The 22,973-nt window shown below is 40.7% G+C and overlaps 1 long non-coding RNA gene across 1 annotated transcript; it reads right to left on the bottom strand.

The window, feature by feature from the left end:
* Positions 1-4,241: 4,241 nt before the first annotated feature.
* LOC106573322 (uncharacterized) lies at positions 4,242-21,555 on the bottom strand. Its single transcript, XR_001321316.3, has 3 exons — positions 21,488-21,555; positions 16,492-16,619; positions 4,242-5,566 (listed from the first exon to the last, which is right to left on the bottom strand). It is a non-coding gene; the product is annotated as an uncharacterized LOC106573322 (long non-coding RNA).
* Between the last annotated feature and the right edge of the window lie 1,418 nt (positions 21,556-22,973).

Here is a 22,973-nt window from a genome sequence, read left to right as displayed (position 1 = left end):
TGCTGTCAGAGAGGACTCTCTGAGGATCTATAACAGCCTGCAGTTCTTAGTCAGATCACACTTTGGCCATTTTGATGTTGCCTATGTTTTCCTCTGGTTGTAAAATGCAACTAGAAAGAAGTCTTTATTCAATTTTTTTCTCACAAGATCTGTAACGTGTAAGTATAATATTTGATTCTTATTACTCCTGAATATTTCAGATGCATTACACAACCTATACCTAAACAGAAATATAATGAAATGTAATATACAGATATACGGTATAATATGCATACATTATAGACGTGGGTGTCAGGGAGTGACAGTAAAACGGAGATCAGTCAAAAAGCAAGCACTTCTCTCCATTATTATCTCTGTCAATTTCACTCGATTCAATTAATAAAGACAACACAATCCTTTTGAATTTCCCTATAATCCAGGGTTCGAGATTTTTTTAAATCTAGTTCGACATATTTAAGGCATATTTGGGGCGGCAGGTAGCCTAGTGGTTAGAGCGTTGGACAAGTAACCGAAAGGTTGCAAGATCAAATCCCCTAGCTGACAAGATAAGAATTTGTCGTTCTGCCTAGTTTAAAAAAGGTAAAATAAAAGATTTGAGTCCAAGAAAATTGCTTGGCAAACTAGTATTAAACTGTGAAAGATATTTATAGACTATTATGAATCCTAATTTACAATATAAATAATATCAAAATTCGTTTGATGAACACATGTTCTGGTATAGACTATACTCGAAGCAATTTAACGAAAATGTTACCAGAATCTCTCTATTGTCTTCTTTCCCTCTCGTTCGCGTTTTATAGCGTTTACATTTCACACATTATGTAGGCCAAGGCTATGTTACTAGTCAGAATTAAGTCAGAAAGAGAGCTATGTTACTAGCCAGAATTAATAAATCCAAAAAATAATCTCACATTTAACATACATTATATGACCGTTAAATATTTGTAGCCCACTCCAAGTTGTAATTCCTCAATGGTGTAAGAGACCAAGAAGCAGAACACTCACTTTCACTTGCAAATTAATCATTTTCAAGACTTTTCGTTGACATATTACAAGTTTGATGATAATTAGCCCTATAATTGCTTATGTGAGGATTCAATCAAGAAATGAAATGGAAACAAACTTTTATTTGGTTTGCCATTGTGTTGCACATCGTTTTGGGCAACCCTATTTTTGAACCTGTTTGGATCAACGTGTTTAACAGTACGAAATTCAATTGGAATAATATCATGTATTTTTGTATCAAATGTGAGAATGTAATATAATTCGTTTATATTCCAAATATGGCAAAACATATGAGGACAAGGGGCTAATCATATTATAGGGCTACATTTTATACACCACTTTTACAGGTCTAAGGTAAGCTATGAAATAACATGATTGATTAAGACAATGATGTATAACCATGTTGTAGGCCTATACATTATATTCACACCTCGTTTTGAGCCCCACTTATGCTCTGGGAAGAGAGCCAGACATCGCTTAAGGACGCCCCTCCGGCAGGCCTACACCAGACTACCCAGGTATACCATTAACTATATTACTGACAGTTCAGTAATTATTCAGAGAGTAAGCTTGAGCCCACTACGTTAATATAGCAGTACCACGGGCACAGGAGCATTTACACAATCTAATGCAATGAGATCCATGTTTGACACAGTTTTACCCATTGATTACGTGACTAACTTTGCCTGCACCTTTCATTTGATGCAAGTTATTAGATTATTTCATTGGTTGTTGTGTCACAATCTCTCATTTATAAACTGATGAAAACGCATAGGCCCTAAACAAAACAGTTTTGCAATTATTTTATAAATATAAATAAATAAACTGGAACAATATAAAATGTGCATAAATAGAGACGAAATAGGAAATTCACTTTTTTGTGTCTGGTTCTCGATTGCAAACTATAGAGATTCATTGGAAACACGTGGCGCTGTCCTCTCAGCACTTCGAATCCATAGGCTAAATTAGTCAAACTGACAGATGCAATGGTATTGCCAATAATCTCCCCTTTCTCCTGATAGGCCTAGGCTACAATAAAGGTTTTGCTGGTTAAGTAATATTTGTGTGTCAATATTTCATTCAAACCTATTGCAAACAATGAGATGTACCTTAATTAAAGGTATGAGGAACAAATTGTGAAGGAATATTCAATGAGGTCTCTTTTCTCAAACGATGTAATAAAATAGGCCAAGATACAAATTCTCTGCCATGAAAGGTAGACCATTTTAGCTATATTCTTGACATTCATCAGAGACTGTGGATTTTACAGACTGAAATGTTTCTTCTCCATGCCTGAAGGTGTCCCTCTTTCCAGCCTTCTCTCAAGTATTCCTGCATCTGATAGACTGCATTGCTGAGAACACTTCACTGAAGCTCTCTCTCTGATACACATATTATCCTCTCAGTCCAGCTTTCTGCATCAGGTTTTCTGCAGCATGTTATCCTTATTCTAATTCACACCTATCTTTGAATAGCTGTTTCAGTTCAGTTGCACTTCAGTATTGAATGTGAGATGGGTGATTATGATCAGAGTGACACCAGTCTGATCCTTTTACCATTCTAATTCGGATTAGTTATAAACAGCTCAGTGGTTGGGGAACCAATTGATTATGTGGAGGCCCAACTTCTTTGGGAAGAGAAAGGGACCCCTGTTGTCTTATACCAGCTCCTCAGACTCCTCCAACTTCCAAGTCCAGGGGCCCATAAATTGGATGAGGGGTACCCGGATTGGGGGGCGGGGCATGCCTTAAACAAACTGCTGTACCCCCGGTCTGAATAAATGGGGGGTGGGGGTGTCTAGAAGGGGGTTGTAGGATACATTAAATCAGCCTGATTAGAATTTTAGGCATGGCTCAGGTCTGACAGAGCGAGCGGGCAGCTCCTGAGTGATACTATTCACATCCCAGGAGAGAGGTCAATGGGTCAGAGAAGTTCACAGGAGCCATCCCTATTCTCATGCTAACAGTTCATATACACAGCCTTAATGCTCACTGGCTAGAAAGACATAAACAGTTCCTATTCCTATCTGCTCACTGTGAAACTTATTCCAGCGCCCACTGACTGCTGAATTGGAATGTCTAGCAACTTTTTAGTGAGTTTCCCTCTATCTTTCACTCCTTAAACTAGCCTACAACTGCAATAGCCTACTGGCTGACTCTTCTGGTCGTGTTTCCTTTTCTTGTTTACTACTTGCCATATAAAAAATTGAAAATGATTTCCTTTTCACAAAAGAACATGATTTTGCAAATGTGTTGCAGTATATTCTGACACTGCATTTATGTTGGTCTTAAAAAATATGGGGGAAAGTTGGCTTTTTGTATATGAACACAATGTAATTATGACATTGTGCAATCGCCAATAAGCAATCAGTCATTTTCTTTTGTAGTTACTACAGTATTACTACAGATTACTACATATTTTTGACTGAAATCTGCCTGAAATACTGTGTGGTAAATATCCCAGTAAAACCACCCTGTAAAACAACCCATTATTGTTCCCTCCAATAGTCTACTGATTGTGGTGAATAGGCTGTAATCACTAGTTAATTTAGTTAGTTAATCACCATGTAGTTTTTGTTAAAGCCTGGTCATCAAGGACCTCCCCAAGCCTCTGCCTGTCCATCTCAGCCAAGCGGTCACTGGGGAATAGCCAGAAATAGCCACTTAATTACTGGCACTTGACCTCTGGCTGTGACCCCTGACCTTGGTATCACATGATTTTCCTTTGGGCTACTGTCCAGAGCATAACCTCTTGACCCTAACCTCCAGCCGCCATAAGGGCATTACCAACAGGGCCATGTGCCTCGGACCCACTTTGGTCTCATCAAAGAGGATGCTTCCACCACCTCAAGCTGCTAATTTAACAGACTCAATACTAACAAAGGTGGTGGAGAGTTGGCCTGCATTATAATAAATCAATAAAAATCTAATGAAATTATAATAATTTCTACAGCATTTTACTTCAGTGTTTCCCTTTGTTGTCCAGTCAAACGTGACAACTGTCGTCCACTTGCAATCTACAATATAAACCACAATATTCATGATGAAGAGAGCTTGCTGCCTTATATTTCAGGAAATATTTTAATGTAAAATGCATGTGAAATATCACAGCCAACGCACAATTTGTAAGATTACTTGCACAATTGTGTACATTCTGTCTTTGGGGTTGCAAGAAAATACCATATGATTTAGCAATTTAAACATTTTTTTTGTTAATGCAAAATATAAATAATAATAATAGTTTACAACGGTTTATTACTGTTCTGTAATTGTATTACATGTCATTGTGTCAGTCTTTTCACTCCATCAAAACAGCACTATTTGGACTGTTTTCCAGCATGAATTAAACCATTTCCTTGACAACTTTGTAAGTGTTAGCAACAATACCAATGATAAGCATTAATTTTGTTATATTTACTACTTTTTGTCTGTCACATCAAACATGTTTTGATCATAACAACACAAAGACTCTGAATAATCCCTTCTTGATCTTACTTCTGTCCATCTGTTGTTGACTTTGGTCATCAGGACGGACACTGATTGAGGTCAAGGGTGAGATATTGGAGTCAATGTTCGGTCCATCAAATCAGACCTACACTGTATAATCCTAAACCTGATTTGGTGTCAGAAAATGGAGTCACTAATCAAGTCTGTCAAGTCTGGAATTAGGAGTAGCTTCTAGTAGGGTAAACAACTCCATCAAAACAAGTCTAACTTCAGATTTAACCTACTTCAGAAATAACTGCGTTAAATATGAGAATATTTGACTACATTACATATACTAATTGACGGACATTATATGTTCCTGAGGCCACCATTGTTTCTCACTCCCACCTGCATAAATTAGTTTGTTATATGAAAAAGTGGGAGCTGTAGCCCAACCCAAGGTGCTGTCCAAGGTACTGACACAAGAGGACTAAATGATAGGTTGTTTGCTTTGCACTATGGCCAGCTCCAAAGAGGTGGGTTTCTCTCAGCATGGTAGCATGGTAGCCATTTAATTGACAACAATGTGGAATCACTTTCTTCAGGGTTTGTAAAGAGCAATCACACACACACACACACACACACACACACACACACACACACACACACACACACACACACACACACACACACACACACACACACACACACACACACACACACACACACACACAGCAGAGTTTGAATATCAATTGTGACTTGAGAGCATAAGTGAGTTTATGTTTTCATTATTATTATTACATTGAATCAGATAAAGAACAACAAATTCAAGGAAGAGTGAATGTGTGAATGTATTCCATGAAAAAATATCAGATTTCTCCAGTATTTTCTAGTCTCTTGTGATTTTTGCCAAAGTATATTTTAAGCGTCCTCTTGCATAATCTTCCATTGTCTTCCCTCTAGCTTGTTGTGGTCCTCTGGTTCTGTGAACAGTGTAGGCTACTGTAGCTCCTCATGCCAGATGTATAAACTGACTATGACAGTGACAGAGATGGTTTTAACTGTCTAATGGTTGTTTGGTCCATACCAGGATCCCCAATAGGGTATGCAGAATCCTGACGACTCCACATCCAGACCTGAGAATATGACAGAAATAATTATTAAGAACACGCATATACACTATACAGTAAAAGTCTAAAATTTGAACAAACTATTTTTACTATTTTTCTACATTGTAGAGTAATAGTGAAGACATCAAAACTACGAAATAACACATATGGAATCATGTAGTAACCAAAAAAGTGTTAACTTCTATGGGCTAGGTGGGACGCTAGTGTCCCACCCGCGGTACACACTATCAACAGCCAGTGAAATAGCATGGCGCGAAATACAAAACAGCAAAAATCTCATAATTTCATTTTCTCAAACAATCAACTATTTTACACCATTTTAAAGATAAACTTCTCGTTAATCTAACCACATTGTCCGATTTCAAAAAGGCTTTACGGCGAAAGCATAAAATTTGATTATGTTAGGACATAAACTTCACAAGAAAAACCACACAGCCATTTTCCAAGCAAGGACATGTATCACAAAAACCAAAAATACAGCTAAAATATTCACTAACCTTTGATGATCTTCATCAGATGGCACTCATAGGACTTCATGTTACACAATACATGTATGTTTTGCTCGATAACGTTCATATTTTATCCAAAAACCCCATTTTACCTTGGCGCGTGATGTTCAGAAAATGTATTCCCACCAAAACTTCCGGTGAATGAGCACATCAATTTACAAAAATACTCATCATAAATGTTGATAAAATTTACAACAGTTATAGAAATAATTATAGCTATACTTCTCCTTAATGCAACCGCTGTGTCAGATTTTAAAATAGCTTTACGGAGAAAGCACATTTTTCAATATTCTGAGTACCTAGCTCAACCATCAAAGTAAGCTATACAGATACCCGCCAAGTTCTGGGGTAAACTAAACTCAGAATTAGTATTATAAATATTCTCTTACCTTTGCTGATCTTCATCAGAATGCACGCCCAGGACTCTTACTTCCACAAGAAATGTTCTTTTTGTTCGAAATACTCCATATTAATGTCCAAATACCTCCGTTTTGATTGTGCGTTCAGATCACTATCCAAAGGCATAACGCGCGAGCGTAAATCCAGACACGAAAAGTCAAATAGTTCCATTACCGTTCATAGAAACATGCCAAACGTTGTTTACAATCAATCCTTAGGGTCTTTTTAACATAAAACGTAGATAATATTCCAACCGGACAATAGCGTATTCATTACAGAGGAAAAAGAAGGAGCGGCGCGCCAAACGTGCCTGCGCAGTAAACAACTCACTGGTCCCAGGCAGTCCACTCATTGACTGAGCTCCTATTTTCTGCCCAGTAACAGGAGAAGGATGAGAAGACTGTGTGAATCAGGCCTTGGTCGAATTGCTGCAAAGAAACCCCTACTAAAGGACACCAATAAGAAGAGACTTGCTTGGGCCAAGAAACACAAGCAATGGACATAAGACCGGTGGAAATCTGTCCTTTGGTCTAATGAGTCCAAAATTTGACCCGAAGTAGGTAAACGGATGATCTCCGCATGTGTGACTCCCACTGTGAAGCATGGAGGAGGAGGTGTGATGGTGTGGGGTGCTTTGCTGGTGACACTGTCAGTGATTTATTTAGAATTCAAGGTATACTTAACCAGCTACCACAGCATTCTGCAGTGATATGCCATCCCATCTGGTTTGGGCTTAGTGGGACTATAATTTGTTTTTCAACAGGACAATTACCCAAAACACACCTCCAGGCTGTGTAAGGGCTATTTGACCAAGAAGGAGAGTGATGGAGTGCTGCATCAGATGACCTGGCCTCCACAATCATCTGACCTCAACCCAATTGAGATGGTTTGGGATGAGTTGGACCGCAGAGTGAAGGAAAAGCAGCCAACAAGTGCTCAGTATTTGTGGGAACTCCTTCAAGACTGTTGGAAAAGCATTTCTCATGAAGCTGGTTGAGAGAATGCCAAGAGTGTGCAAAGCTGTCATCAAGGAAAAGGGTGGCTACTTTGAAGAATATAAAATATATTTTAATTTAACACTTTTTTGGTTGCTACATGATTCCATATGTGTTATTTCATAGTTGTTATGTCTTCACTATTATTCTACAATGTAGAAAATAGTAAAAATAAAGAAAAACCCTTGAATGAGTAGGTGTGTCCAAACTTTTGACGGGTACTGTATAAATGATTTGTCAAGATTGGTGTAGAAGAACTTGACTGGCCTGCACAGAGCCCTGACCTCAACTCAATTTAACACCTTTGGGATGAATTGGAATGCCGACTGTGAGCCAGGCCTAGTTGCCCAACATTATTAATGTTCATTAATGCTTTTGTGGGTAAGTGAAAGCAAGTCGCCGCAGCAGTGTTCCAAAATCTAGTGGAAAGCCTTCCCAGAAGAGTGGAGGCTGTTATAACAGCAAAGGGGGGACCAGCTCCATATTAATGGCCACAATTTTGGAATGAGCTGTCCACATACTTTTGGTCATGTAGTGTATATAATACACACATTTTTCACAAAAAAGGGGAAGACTACAAAGAGACTCAAAACGAAAAACTTTTTTGATACCACTCACTTCTTCAGTCTACCCTGTCCTCCGAAACCAGACATTGAACCCACCAATTTAACAGTACTGCAGCCCACTCTCACCCATTTAACAGAACTGCAGCCCACTCTCACCCATTTAACAGAACTGCAGCCCACTCTCACCCATTTAACAGTACTGCAGCCCACTCTCACCCATTTAACAGAACTGCAGCCCACTCTTAGCCATTTAACAGTACTGCAGCCCACTCTTACCCATTTAACAGTACTGCAGCCCACTCTTACCCATTTAACAGAACTGCAGCCCACTCTCACCCATTTAACAGTACTGCAGCCCACTCTCACCCATTTAACAGAACTGCAGCCCACTCTTAGCCATTTAACAGTACTGCAGCCCACTCTTACCCATTTAACAGTACTGCAGCCCACTCTTACCCATTTAACAGAACTGCAGCCCACTCTCACCCATTTAACAGAACTGCAGCCCACTCTTACCCATTTAACAGTACTGCAGCCCACTCTTAGCCATTTAACAGTACTGCAGCCCACTCTAACCCATTTAACAGAACTGCAGCCCACTCTCACCCATTTAACAGTACTGCAGCCCACTCTAACCCATTTAACAGAACTGCAGCCCACACATATCTGACAAACAAACAGCATTATGAACAACAATATCTGGAATATTTTCCATATTGGCAAGCTAATAGCAAGCTCAGATGCTTAATTAAGAAGAAAGACACCGTACAGGATTGTACTTTAAATGCATTTTACTGCCTACCCGAAACACTTACACAACCCATAACAAAGCCAGATCCTTGGTCAACATGATAGCAACCTCCACAGTACACTCTCCTTATTTACGCTACATAAACATAATTTATCTTTATCCTTTATTCATTTTAGATACTTCCAGACATTTATTCAAATCTGAAATGCAAACTGAAATGCACTGAAACGCAAACAGTATTTTTTCCCCCTTTCTGCAAATAGGCCCTGCATGTTGTTCCTCTCCTCCATTTTAACTCTGTATACATGGAGCTCTGTAGGCTTTAATCACTTCAGGGAGCCAGCCCAAACTCTTTCTCTGTCAATTTTCATCCACTCCCCCATTCAAACAGTCCCTTTCTGTCTCCAACCCCACAATGCAGGGTTTGTCCTTGCTCTCTTTGTCCACCTCTGATATCTTTTTTGACTGCTCCCTCTCCTCAGACAGCATGCAGCGTATGCAAATAGAGGCCCTTTTATTCGCCAGACCCCTCCCCTGAACGGGAACAACCATGAAGGGGACCACACTCGCATACGGACAGAGAGGTGTAGAAATACATACGCAAAAAGCCTGTACATGCACTTACAGAAACTCACACACACACACACACAGACTCACAAACACAAACACTGAAACAAATTGACTGACATACCAGTTATTTTACACTGAAAAGTGAAAATTCTCTCTGGCTGGTATTACCACATCCATAAGGTTGTTCTGTAATACTAGAGTTTTATGCCATCCAAATACTTCTCAATTCAACACAACAATATAACACAATAAAACAGAAGCATACTACCTCAAATATATGTAGGCAAAGCATACAGTGAGTGGCAGAGGGAAAAGTTAGAATACAGGGTGGAGGATGTATGGATTCTCTTCTATAGAGTGAGGGTGTTGAGTCTAGACAGGGATCAAGGGTGGGGGGGGGGGGGTACGCTACACAGATCTACAGAGGGGTAGACTGAGGGAGGGGCCAGACTGGAGCTATGGAGCGTAGACTGAGTATTTGGGGTTTGGGGGAAGACTGTGTGCTTATGGGGGACTAGACTGTGTGTCTGAAGTTGGGGTGCAGGTGGTGGGAGGGTAGACTGGAGTTATGGTAAGGAGGTGTCTGATGAACATAAAGCAGTCCTTCCCTCAGAGCTGACATTCCAAAGCTCTGGGCCTGTGCCTTCTGTGAGTGTGTGAGTGTGTGTGTGTGTGTGTGTGTGTGTGTGTGTGTGTGTGTGTGTGTGTGTGTGTGTGTGTGTGTGTGTGTGTGTGTGTGTGTGTGTGTGTGTGTGTGTGTGTGTGTGTGTGTGTGTGTGTGTGTTGGGGGGCTGATGTGCAGCCTACTCCCACCCATTTAGACGGCTCTGACAGCTTGGCCTTTTCATGGGTGCATTGCTGAGCCAGCTGGCTTCCCTTCCTTAGCAACCTCCACAGGGGTCAAAGGGCACCCCCCCACCCCACCACCTCTCCCACTGGCCAGAGACCAGACAGCTTGGCAGCCATGAACTTGAGCTTGACGAACTTGACCTATACTACAAGAATAAGTTGAAACAAAAAAGCATGCACATTACATCACGTGATCAGATGTGGATATTTGATCCGTCAAATAATGATCCAAATCAGATCGAATAATCTAGAATCAGTAGCACGATGATCAAAATGGAGAAGGAACCAGTATGCAGTATCAGCAAGAACTGAGAGCTAGAAATGTTACAGTGCTATACACTGAAACTGATACTCCTCTTTCTAAGTGTTCCTCACTTCTCTCAGTTGCAAATCTGCAGTATTTCAGAGAGGGATCGACACAATCATTACAGAACTGCAGATAGTACCATACAGTAGCTGTGCATCTTCAATCAGATTAAGAACATGCAAAGAAAGAAACAGGTCACTCTCAAGACCTCCCACCACCCCACCTCCAAACTCCATCTTCCCCTAGTGTGATTATAATATGAGTACTGTATTAAAAGCTCAGTCACCTAATTCTCCTCTACTTTCATTAGAGCACAGAAGATCCCTGCTCCGGGACTCTGGGGGCAGACAGACATAATCTGAAAAGCCCTGGATGTAGAAACTTCTCCTGTGTATTCCTCTATAAGATACTTAAAGACAAGGCTTTGTGCTAGATTACTACCGGCCAGAGTTGTATTAGGGAGCCCTGATGAGGCCGGCCTGACCCACATTGGACTTCCACTCCCCCCTTCAGACCCCCCCACCCCCAAAACACACACACTTGAGCCAGGCTTAATATATATCACAGTGAGCCATTAAAACATGAATACTATCCACACAGCGAGAGGTGAATCCAGAGAGGTAACTGGGGAGATGTACTTATTTCATTAACTGTTTGTGGGCTACATTACTCATGTACAGAATGGGAACTGTGGGAACACACAAGATCAGTGTATGGTATGACTCTCACTCTCCAAACATGAAATAATACTTTTTCTAAATAATAATATAATATCCAAAATGCTCAAACAACACTACTACGATTCAATTAATGCTAGGCTACAATATCTCTAATTTCATCCTTTCCTTTTCAGGACACACACAGTCATCTGTGGCAGTCACCAAAACCTATACAGTCGCTCCCCTATATCAGGAGCATTCAACTCTTACCCTGCGAGGTCCGGAGCCAGCTGGTTTTCGGTTCTACCTGATAATGAATTGCACCCATTTGGTGTCCCAGCTCTAAATCAGTCTCGGATGAAAAAATGCAGTGGAACTGGCTTCGAGGTCCAGAGTTGAGTTTGAGGGCCCTATATGGATAATTACGTTTGTTCAGAGGTTAAGGGAAAAACTTTGGCTCATGTATCCATCCACGGGAGGGGTAATCTTGCGGAAACTATGATCCCAAATTGTTCTTAAACCATGTCTTAGTGCCACTGACCTCTCTGATCAATCACTGATTGGACATGGCCACCGTTCTGATTGAAAGTTGGGGTTTAAAATTAAAGTATTTCTCCTTAAGCACCTCAATACTGATGCATTATAATGAAATCACTTCAGTTCATAGGTCAACTCTCAAACTATACCACATTTGACATATTTTGGATCACTTTGGTATTTTCTGTTATAGTTGATTTTCTGTTCAGATAGAAGTTTATGTTTTACTTCTATACCAAATTCACATGATCTGGAACTGTGGAACAGAATGTATTTTATATGAACTAATAGTGCTCTTTCCTAAATGCAAATATGGTTTAGTGTCTCATTAAAGAAAACACACAGGGGAACATTGTTTGTCTATGAATACTGAACAGATGTGCATGGACAGTACTGGGGCTGGGTGGGGGGTCTAAATACCCTTTGAACGCATGCATGCTTCCAGTATGTGAAAGAAAAACCTGTCTCTTTTAAATGCTAGTATAGTGACCATGAATACATTTAGATTGCCTCACAAATCTGCCTCGGTCGCTGACTCTCTTTGGCCACTGTGCCGACGACTGTAGCATCTGTCACATAGAGCTGACCCCCCACCCCATCCCACCCCCGCCCCACACACAGACACACAGACACACAGACACGCAGACACACCCTCAATAACTCCCCCTAATTCTCCCTTACTGACATGCAATTAAACGCATACAGGTCCTTTGATTGAGCTTACGCCTCGCTGTTCCTCTGCTTACAGTAGCTTCTGCTCCACGCGGGGAGGCGGAGGGAAAGAAACATGGCCACTCACCCTATACACACTATCATGTGTCTCTCTCCTCCTCCCTCTTAGCATCTTTCAGCCTCTCCCTGCCCCTCTCGTTCCTCTCCTTTCCACCAATCTGTCTTTTACCTCTTTTCGATGAGCAACTGTCGACATTTCAAAGTGGCGTTCTATAGCTGTCTTTAGTCTGTTCAAAAGCAGATTGTCTGTCAGACATATTTTCTTCCTCTCTTTGTTTGCTATAACCCAGTAGTACCACTCTTATAGAAAAGCGACTAAGTGTCATCTGAGTGAATTCTCTCTCTCTTTCTGTCCCCTTTATCATAGTTTCATATGCAGTATATGAGACAGACAGCCCTAACACAGTTACAGTATATAAAGAGCTGTGCGCATCATTCATCTGAATAAGAAGTATAATACTTTATGGGCCGGTTTTCTGGACCCAGATTAAGTCTGTTCCTGGACTGAAAAGTTGTCACGGGTGTCGTAGGGATTAGACCAAAACGCAGAGGGAATGTGAATACTCATCTTCTTTAATGAAGGAAAACGTAAACACTTAACAAAACAACAAACATCGACGAGAAACAGTCCTGTCAGGTGCAACAAACACTAAACAGGAAACAACTACCCACCAATCCCATAGAAAAAACACCCCTACTAAATAGGACCTTCAATTAGAGGCAACGAGGAACAGCTGCCTCCAATTGAAGGTGAAAACAATAAACTATATATAGAAATAGAAAAAAATTGAAAATAGAACATAGAAATACAAAACATAGAACACAACCCAAAAACCCCGACAACACAAAACAAACACACCCCTGCCACGTCCTGACCAAACTACAATAACAAATAACCTCTTTTACTGGTCAGGACGTGACAAAAGCATACTAAATGGAGACTCTCTACTATAGCCTTTTAGTCCAGGGCTAGTCATAATGCTGTTCTGGGAAACCAGCTTTGTAAATATAAATGAGACATTCATTAAACCTGTATGATGAAGGAGATGGATGATGAGTCAGCTGTTTCAACACACCTTGCAGGTCCACTGAAAGTACTCAGTCATTCAATACATCACTTTTCATCTACTTCAACCAAATGAACTACTATACCATTAGATTCCCTCTGATACATCCAGTGGTCTCAGTGGGTTTTCTCTATCTATACCTGGTTCCTCTGTGGAACCTGCTCCATGCACCCCAGAGATAAACAGAGAAAAATGAGGTAGAGGAGGAGAGCTTGGCAGAGAGGAAACACGTCAGACCCACTGATAACACTGAAACACTCCCTGCCTTTTTTGTCTCAGACAAACTCAGACTTAAATCTATTTTACCACTAAAGCAACAACAAGACAATCCAGAACATAAAATAATAATAGTGATGAGTAACATTTCACCTGTAATGCAACTTATATTTCTATCATATGCCTTTGCCAGCTTGTGTATATTGTGTACATTGTTAGCGTACATACTGTATAACGGCAGTAAGATCTCCTATACGTTTGTCAAAGTATTTCCCAGTCCACAGCATCTATACCCCTGTCAGTCATGCAGAGCAGACTGAACAGACTAATGAACCCAGTCAGGTGGCACTCTAGTGTGTGAACCTACCCCCACCCACCACTCCTCACCCATCCAACCAACATATCAAATGCACATATTAAAACACACACCACACACACATTAAACCCAGTCGCTCACAAGACTCCCCTGATCGGTTAAAACATTCTAATGTCTGTGGCATCTGCTCATAGTCTAGTCTGGAGGGCCTTTCCCACCCTGCCCCCGGCCCCAGGCCCTCCAGACCCAGGCCTCGCCTCACCACCAGCCCTCACAATAGTAGGAAAGCAGGGGCTTTTTTTGGGGGGGGGGGGGGCAGCCTTTGAGGGGGAGAGAGAGTGGGGATGAATAATAATGTGAAAACGCAGGCCTCTGTTCATTAACACGCGAACGCAGGCTGCAGCTGCACACATTGGCCCTTAACGCAGACTCTCTCTCTTGGCATATCTGCTTTTCGCTCTCTCGCTGTCTCTCTTGCCCTGTTTATGTTGATGCAGAAACCGCCAGGGGCACAGGGTGGCATTTATAACAGACTTAAGTCTGATTTTGGTGTGTTTTGTGCGTGTGTTTTGCATGTCTGACCATGTCTGCCTGTGCAGTTCATTCATGAATCAAGCCAGTTGTGCAATGGCCAGTTGTGCAATAGCTCCATTACATGTCTCATCATCAATATTTGGGAGTAGAGTATACAGAAATGAGGGAGTAATTTGGCAGTAAAGTATGCTCACACAGATGCACGCACACACACACACCCCACATACATAAACTTGATTCTAAAAAAGATGAATATAGATTAATATGAATCAATTAATAATTTGGGAATGGCAAGTAACAGCCAAGTATGAGCATAACTTTGTAAATTGTCCTTGATGTGTGTTTGATAATCTCACACAATATCTGAATAATTATTCCATATCATTCATCATTTAATTACACAGTAGGTACATGTGAGTTTGATGTAGTAAGATACGACAACTGTACTGTATAATGTGGAGCACTATATTAGTCTTCATCTGAACAAAAACGTCATGAGAAAAAAACAAATAAGATTGAGAATTAATCTCATAGAAAACTCTATTTAGCAGGTATCTGTAGTAGATTATCAATGAAACATTTTAAACCCCATTCAAAATCCCTCGTTGCAAACTACTTGCATCAAGCAAGACAACCATCAACACAACCCACACTAGAATACTTCCCAAGCGCACTAAGCCTCTCAGAACAAAATGTCCCTGCCCGCAGTCTTTTTCATGTCATTTTTTTAATCTTCACTCTATGTCTAATAAATCACTATGTCTGTTATTTTCATGTAAATAACTCAAACTATTTCTTGTAATTTATTTTCCTGAGCCTCCTTTTGCCATTGAAATGCTCAGTCTGATCATGTGGGTGACAGACGAGTGGCCCCCCTCTTGACAGCAGACAGAAATGTTTTAAGTTTAAGAGTTAATTTCGTGCAATCCTACACATTTTGCCATGGGGTGTAGAGAAAATGTTGCAGTTTTAAAGCAAGTTTGATGCAATTCTACTTATTTTGACATGAGGCGGAGAGGAAAGTTTGTTTTTAATATGATATCTGAGTGAGACTGATTAACAAAATAAATAGGGAACCCCCCCGGCCGGTAATTTGACCATGATAAACAAGTTTTGATAGCTGGCAGTTAAATTAACTTAGCAAACAAAAACATTTTTTGCTGACATGGGCTAATTAACTGATTATCAGTGACTGATATAACTAGAGAAAAACTGTTGATTCACAATGAAATTTAGAATTTGCACCTTGCGTATTCTACTATTCTAACTCGCAACAGTAAGTTGAGACCCCGACTGAGTTGTTTTTTTTTTACCTCACTTACCCCCTCAAAGAATGAGGAGCCATATGCATATAAAAGATGGACTGGTTATTGGTCAGAGTGATCTGATCAGATTGTGATGTCATGCTGTGGGCCAAAAATTCCATACCACCTGAATAGGCTGAAATTCCATTATCAGAATTTTCACAATTACAAAGTGTTATTTTGACATCATAGTGTGGAAATATCTTCTTAAAAAAAAAAGGAAATCACGTTTTTGACTGCACTGCTCCTTTAAAATATTACATAACATAATCAAGGTCTTCTCAGAATAGCATATCCTATTTGAGTGGGAGGAATAGGCCTTCCTTCCTCTACTGTAAAGAGTAAAAAGCCGCCAAGAGAAAATTGTAGGCTTCCTGCAATCCTCCAATCGGTGCCAGCTCATTCATTTTGTTTGCCACCCAGCCCCCTGCCTCCTTCTCCTCGCCCCAACCCCTTCTCTTTTAATTAATAGTATCAGATAGGCGAGGGAAGAAGGCCATGTGTGATGTGGGAGGAAATAGGGAATACCCCCCCTCTCTCTTCACCACCCCCTAATAATTTTTCACCCCCATTCCCACTCCCACCTCTGGTACCCAACAGAGGACCATGATGCAACTCACCTCGTGTGCCAGCCAGCCCAGCCATCTTAGGTACCGCGGCAACGTCTCCCAAGATGGCTCCTTTCTATCCTCTTTCAGCACCCATCCGCCGGGGATCCGGCACAGTCTTTGTCCCCTCTCTTGTCTCCCTGTTGGCAGTACAGATGACATTAGAGGCTGGTGGGTAAAGGGGGTGGGGTGTTGGGATAGGGAGTGGCAATTTCCAGACAGTTTCATCCTCCTCTTTCTCTTTTTGCGGTGATTCTGTCCCCTTTTTGTGCTCCTTGATCACACCAAGTTGAACAAGTCACCTGTGGAGAAAGCAGGTGGACGAGAAAAACATACACCATGATATTTGGTGATTATTACCAATTCAAAACCATGGCAACTACTTCTTCAGATTATTTTTAAGAGACAAATGTGGATGCACAATTCCTCTAGTTCATTAAAATGTTAACATATAGAGCATTTCAAAATGACACTACAGAAACCCATTCTGCTTCAATTTAATTATTTTATGACATACACTCTACTTACACAGATGTGCTTTTTTTTTGGGCTGCCCGAGGAGTTGTCTGACTCATGCATTAAACTGATACAGCTGGAGATGTACAATAACAGTGTGTGACTGACATGTGCAGAACCCAGCATGCTGTTGGTCAATATCTTAACCCATTACCAGTGCATGATGACTAATGCAAAAAGATTTAAAGCTAGTACGGATAACACATGCACACCTCTCCCAGAAACTTCTCCCCAAGTCATCCTTATTACATCATCCTCCCAGGCTAACAACACCACAATTAACAAAATCAAAGGAAATCTATATTATTGCAAGACTTTGTGATGGCATACAGAATGCCCTGACTATACCGTAAAGACCACACTGAGTGAAAGCTCGTTCCAGGCCTGCAAGGGAAAAGAACTAGGACTTTTACATAAATCCAATCTCCCTATCTGAATCAAAGCAATTAGCCAGGCCTGGGCTGACAGTGAGCCCGGCTGCAGCAGGTAGTTAAAGGGATGAATGAAAACTCATCTCACTTTAGTGCTCTCTAGGCTTTACAATCTCAGTTGCTTAATTCTCTGGTCAAAGCACACAAAGTAGGTGAAGTAGAAAGTTAAGAAGTGCGGGCCCTGTATCCTGGATGTCCCTGCCCTTGTTATTGAGAGGACACAAAGTATTGGTAGAATTACTCCCAAGGTCTCAGACACTTCAATTTTAACTGCAGTCTGCAAGTGTTTTTCTTACCCATGGGTGTATTCTTAGAGTAGGCTTACCTATACCATTCACATTTAGTTGCATTTCTAGTGTATTGCATATTCAAATAGCCTACACTGCCTAGAACATGTAGTGCGTTATTAGGCTAGTTTAGCCTACACTCTTATTTGGCCATTCTTTCAAACATCCTTTAATTTTTCGTTTTCCTAATGGCTTGAATAAGGAATAGGCCTACTGTAATATTTTTGGCCAAAATGTAAGAGAGATTAATTTAAGTTAGAAGGCCTATTTGTGTGAATAGTGGCGGCCATGGCAAAGTGCTGTCAGGGTGGTGGTTGAACGTGTCAGTTTAACTTAATACGCAGCCAGAGAGCACGCGCCCTTCTCAACCTGTGGGTGCGAGTTGTTTTGCATTCAGCACCATGTTCTAGAACGGGCTGAATGGATAGCTCCCGCGTAGGCAGGCTAGGTGGATAATCGCCCCATGAAAACAAACTAACCCAAACACATCGAAACATTCATACCTCGTCAGTGACTGCGACTAATGCCACCAACCAACATCGGGCCTTAATAGGCATAGGCCTATATTCACAAATGTAATCGAGTCATATGTTTGTTGTAATTGCTTTAATGGCAGCCTTAGCCATTATCAAAAATGCAAAGACGTGGTATTTACTTAGATGACCCTATGCGAAAAGTTTTAAATGTAAAGAGAGGCCTGTAGTCCTTATTTGGCCACAAACATGGTCATAAGAGCAGCGCACACCCTTACCACAAAGGAAACAGCCAAAAAGACCTAGAAAAACTAACAAATGTCCTCAAGCCAGTCGAGGCGGGCATACATTAAGGAATGTTCACGATGTCAGAGTTCAGATAAAAGTAGGTTAGGCCTACATCTGCTCATATTTTGTTTACTGAAATTAAAAAAGCAGCCATTTCAAATAAATTGTTGATTTTCTTTGATTGTATTTGTAACCATAAATATTAAAAACACTATAATGTTTAAGAAATTACATTGCAAGCATTGTGACAACAAAGACGTTTATTATTTTTACAATTAACAACATGAGGTGTTGCTTACCTTTGAGGTGGAACTAGGCGAAACTTGTTAGAAGGCCTAATTAGTTGTAGGTATACCCTAGGCTTTATTTCCTACCTGACCGTGAATGTGGAAGTAATTTCTACTTTCGGTTATCTAGCTTTATGACAGGTATTTAACACTCATACAGCTAGATAACCAAAGACAGAAACCGACCTCCGGTTCACATGAATTTTCGTGGACTACTTTGTCTTGCTGCCTCGTACTCATGACAGATTGGTGAGCGGTAGTGATGACGTGCTTCATCCGACACCTTGAGAGAGGAAGGAATGATAGATATGATTTAAATTTGTTATGACCATATTAAATGTCCTTTTACCAATGATGGCGGAAAATAAGTGGGGAAAATATTATATTATATTCTAGAGATGTCCATTTATTCTATTCGGAGATGTTCATGTGGCGTGAGGCAGGGGTGGTTCTGGGGGTTGGGGGGGGGGGGGGGGGGGGGGGGGGGGCAGTGCCCCTGTTACAATTTTGGACCCCCTTGTGGCCCCCCTAAATATGGAGTATGACATAATTTTTACATAACTAATTTTTGCCATGTTCTTTTGCCTGTTAATGCCTGCAATGCAGTGGAGAAAACGATATGACAACAATAATGTCTAATGTAACTGGCCCCTCTAACAGTACAACTGGCTCCAGCTTGGCCCCCACAGTTGAAATGGTCTAGAACCGCCACTGGCGTGAGGACAGGACACTGACAGCAAGTCATCAAATTCCTTTTTAAAGGACCAAAAAGAACAAGATAGACCTGAATTAACATTGACTATAAGTGAGTGGCGTTTATACAGTTAGGCCTGTTATTACAATATATAGCACCATCTTTCAGGCTATGGCAACAAAAGGCCTATACTGATTGGCCTTATCATTCGATTATATTTAGTTTTCTAATCATTATTAGAAAGTTCATCAACAAGTAGGCTAGAAAACGTATAGGGTTACACTCGATGTGAGTTAAAAAATGTGATTGCCTTTAATTGAAGGGGAAAAATATATATTTGTGGGCCTCCCTTACCAATCCAAACAAACTCAGTTCGAACAAAGTGGCTAATTTATTGTTCTACGATAAAGACAGTTTGTATAATGTGCGCATGGGACCTGGTTATGTTGGGCCTATATATAAATGATCTGTCGCCAGAATTAAATTAATCAAGTAGCTTATCTTAATTTAGGAGATATCGCCACAGCATTGTGGAGATGTTGGAGATGTTTCCTTGTCAATTTAAAAGCTTTTCATTTATCTCAGAGACAGAAAAAACATTTCCTGATGTGTCTAGTATCAAATCATAGTCTAGTAAAGTAGCCTGCGTTATATCGTGAAAATGACAATTGTATTCTTAGTAAGTAATCCAGTAAATGTGATGTTACGAGTGTTGATTAATTGGCACGACACTGGCCTAAACAACAGGTGCGTTGTTACATTTCATTAGACTAATATTAATGGACAATGCTTACACAGAAATAAACTATTAAACTTCCACTGAAAATAGGCAATATGACTCAAAGAGATGTGAATAGCTTACATTTTATTTACTAAATTACTTATTAGTTGTGTAAGGGTGTAGGCTGCATAGGGACTACTGATTTTGTTTGCATGCATTTGGACAGTTATTTTCCTTCTATCCATTAATATACAATTTACTGAACAACAACCAAACTTAAGAGTTCCTTGTCTGTAATCAAATTAACCAAATGTGAATAAAGACAATCAAAAGCAGGCCTAGGCTTACAAGTTCTTCCTAGTAGCAATACGAACCATTGTTTGTTTTGTATTTTAAGAACAACAACACTATTAGACCTAGCTGTGAAAACTATTTTTAAATACTGAATGATTTGTCTATATGTCACTGTTTAGAAGTTTAGCATATTTAGAGGATGACTTGGACGTGAAACTGAATTTGAGACAGCGCGGCTATAACGCATGATATGGCGAATATATCGTGTAGGACTCGGCCCTCATGCTGTCTTCAGTTCAAGCACGTTTCGATTTACAAACCACCGACCCGTTTAAAAACATACAAGATAGAAAAGAAGGACTAGGCTATATGATAGACCATAATTCAAACGCTAATAATATGATTGTCGAGTTGCCTTTGTGTGCCCCTAGGCCTGGTCACTTTTATTGAGAGTTCTTGCCAATGACCTAGTTCTGAATCAAGGGCTATATTCACATCAAAAGCAAGGCTATAGCCTGGTTAGGAAAATCATAGTATTCTAATCTATTAGCCTACTGAAAATAGCACAGTACATTGTTATAACACTTTCGACAAGAATGTCGGCTACTTTTCTATTCAATGTAAATAAATAGCATATGCCCCTAATATATTATAATGTACCCGATGCCAGAAGCGCACGCCTATTTATAACCAAGGCACAACTAAAATTCGATAATTGTAAGTAAAAGGTGACCGCCAGCAAACCAGACACATCCAAGGCAGCAGGCAGACCATGGACATGACGAGAGAACAGATTCCTTGAAAGGTGCAATCCATCCTTATCTAAGATACCCTGTCTGTTTGCAGTGATGCCGCTATAGCTTACTTGTGTTTAAGTCCTAGATTAAGAACTATATTTTTGGAATCCCCCTTTTTCAGTCTTCAGTTCTATCTTTCCCTCCACGTGCGTATGCTATGTCTAGTTAACTCGCGCTCTCGCTCTTCATCTGTCCGTCCTATCATTGCATTAATACGCACCGTCTTCTCCCCCTAGTCCGTCTCCTTCCCTAGTCCTCCGAGCTCTAGCCTACTCACTTCGTGCGCGCATCCTCTGGTGACAATTTTCGCACACCGTGACGCCATTCCAGTGGCAGGTTGTTGTATGTCCAATCACAGAACCCGATGAAAACGAAGGTTTTTGTGTGTGCGCATGTGTTGTTAAGATGCACGGGGTTGGGAGTCCTTCTGTAAATGTCTTATTAACAATCATGGAGTATCTCCATTATCAAATCATTGCAAATTGCTGCACAGTTTGGAATCCAAATGTGCCAGTTTTTAAAGCGTTATTCTTTATTCTTACTCTTCTTATAACTCAATGCAAACTATGAGTTATATATATTTGGTGATGTCCAGTTATGCCTTCATACAACTAATGTAGGCTAATATGGCTCATGTTTACTCGTTAAATGTAGGCTATTACGCAGACACAAAACTAGAGAGGAATGTATACGTTTCACTTGATCGCCTTTACTAATTTATGCATTGGCCTAATTGGTGCGTAAAAGGCGACCCTTTATCCAGCCACATTAATTATGGCAACGTACACGTAGGTTCTTGAATCATGTCATAGTAGCCTAATAAAATAAAATATAACTGCTTGTCTGAATAATGACTGAAACTCAATTCCTACAAGGGAGTCTATATTTGTTTCAAATCAAATCAAACGTTATTTGTCACGTGCGACGAATACAACAGGTGTAGACCTTACAGTGAAATGCTTACTTACAAGCCCTTAGCCAACAGTGCAGTTTTTAAGTAAAAAATAGGTATTAGGTAAACGATAAGCAAAAAAATACATTTAAAAAACGGTAAAAAAATAACAGTAAGGAGGCTATATACAGGTGGTACTGGTACCTAGTCAGGCTATTTGAGGTAATATGTACATATAGGGTTAGTTAAAGTGACTATGCATAGATGACAAACAGAGATTAGCAGCTGGGTCAAAGAGGGGTTGGGGGGGGGGGGGGGGGGGGGGTCTGGACACAATGCATAGGGTAGCCATTTGATTAGCTGTTCAGGGGTCTTATGGCTTGGGGGTAAAGCTGTTGACAAGCCTTTTGGTCCTAGACTGGGCGCTCCGGTACCGCTTGCCATGCGGTAGCAGAGAGAACAGTCTATGACTGGGGTGGCTGGAGTCTTTGACCATTTTTAGGGTCTTTCTCTGACACCACCTGGTAGAGAGGTCCTGGATGGCAGGCAGCTTAGCCTCAGTGATGTACTGGGCCGTACGCACTACCCTCTGTAGTGCCTTGCGGTCGGAGTCTGAGCAGCTGCCATACCAGGCAGCGTTGCAACCAGTCAGGATGCTCTCGATGTTGCAGCTGTAGAACCTTTTGAGAATCTGAGGACCCATGCCAAATCTTTTTAGTTACCTGAGGCTTTGTCGTGCCCTCTTCACGACTGTCTTGGTGTGTTTGGACCACTCTAGTTTGTTGGTGATGTGGACACCAAGGAACTTGAAGCT

The sequence above is a fragment of the Salmo salar genome, chromosome 16 (assembly GCF_965601325.2).
Source record: "Salmo salar chromosome 16, fSalSal1, whole genome shotgun sequence".
Lineage (NCBI taxonomy): Eukaryota > Metazoa > Chordata > Actinopteri > Salmoniformes > Salmonidae > Salmo > Salmo salar.
Note: the sequence above shows the minus strand (reverse complement) of the source record. Positions and strands in the feature narration are given on the sequence as shown.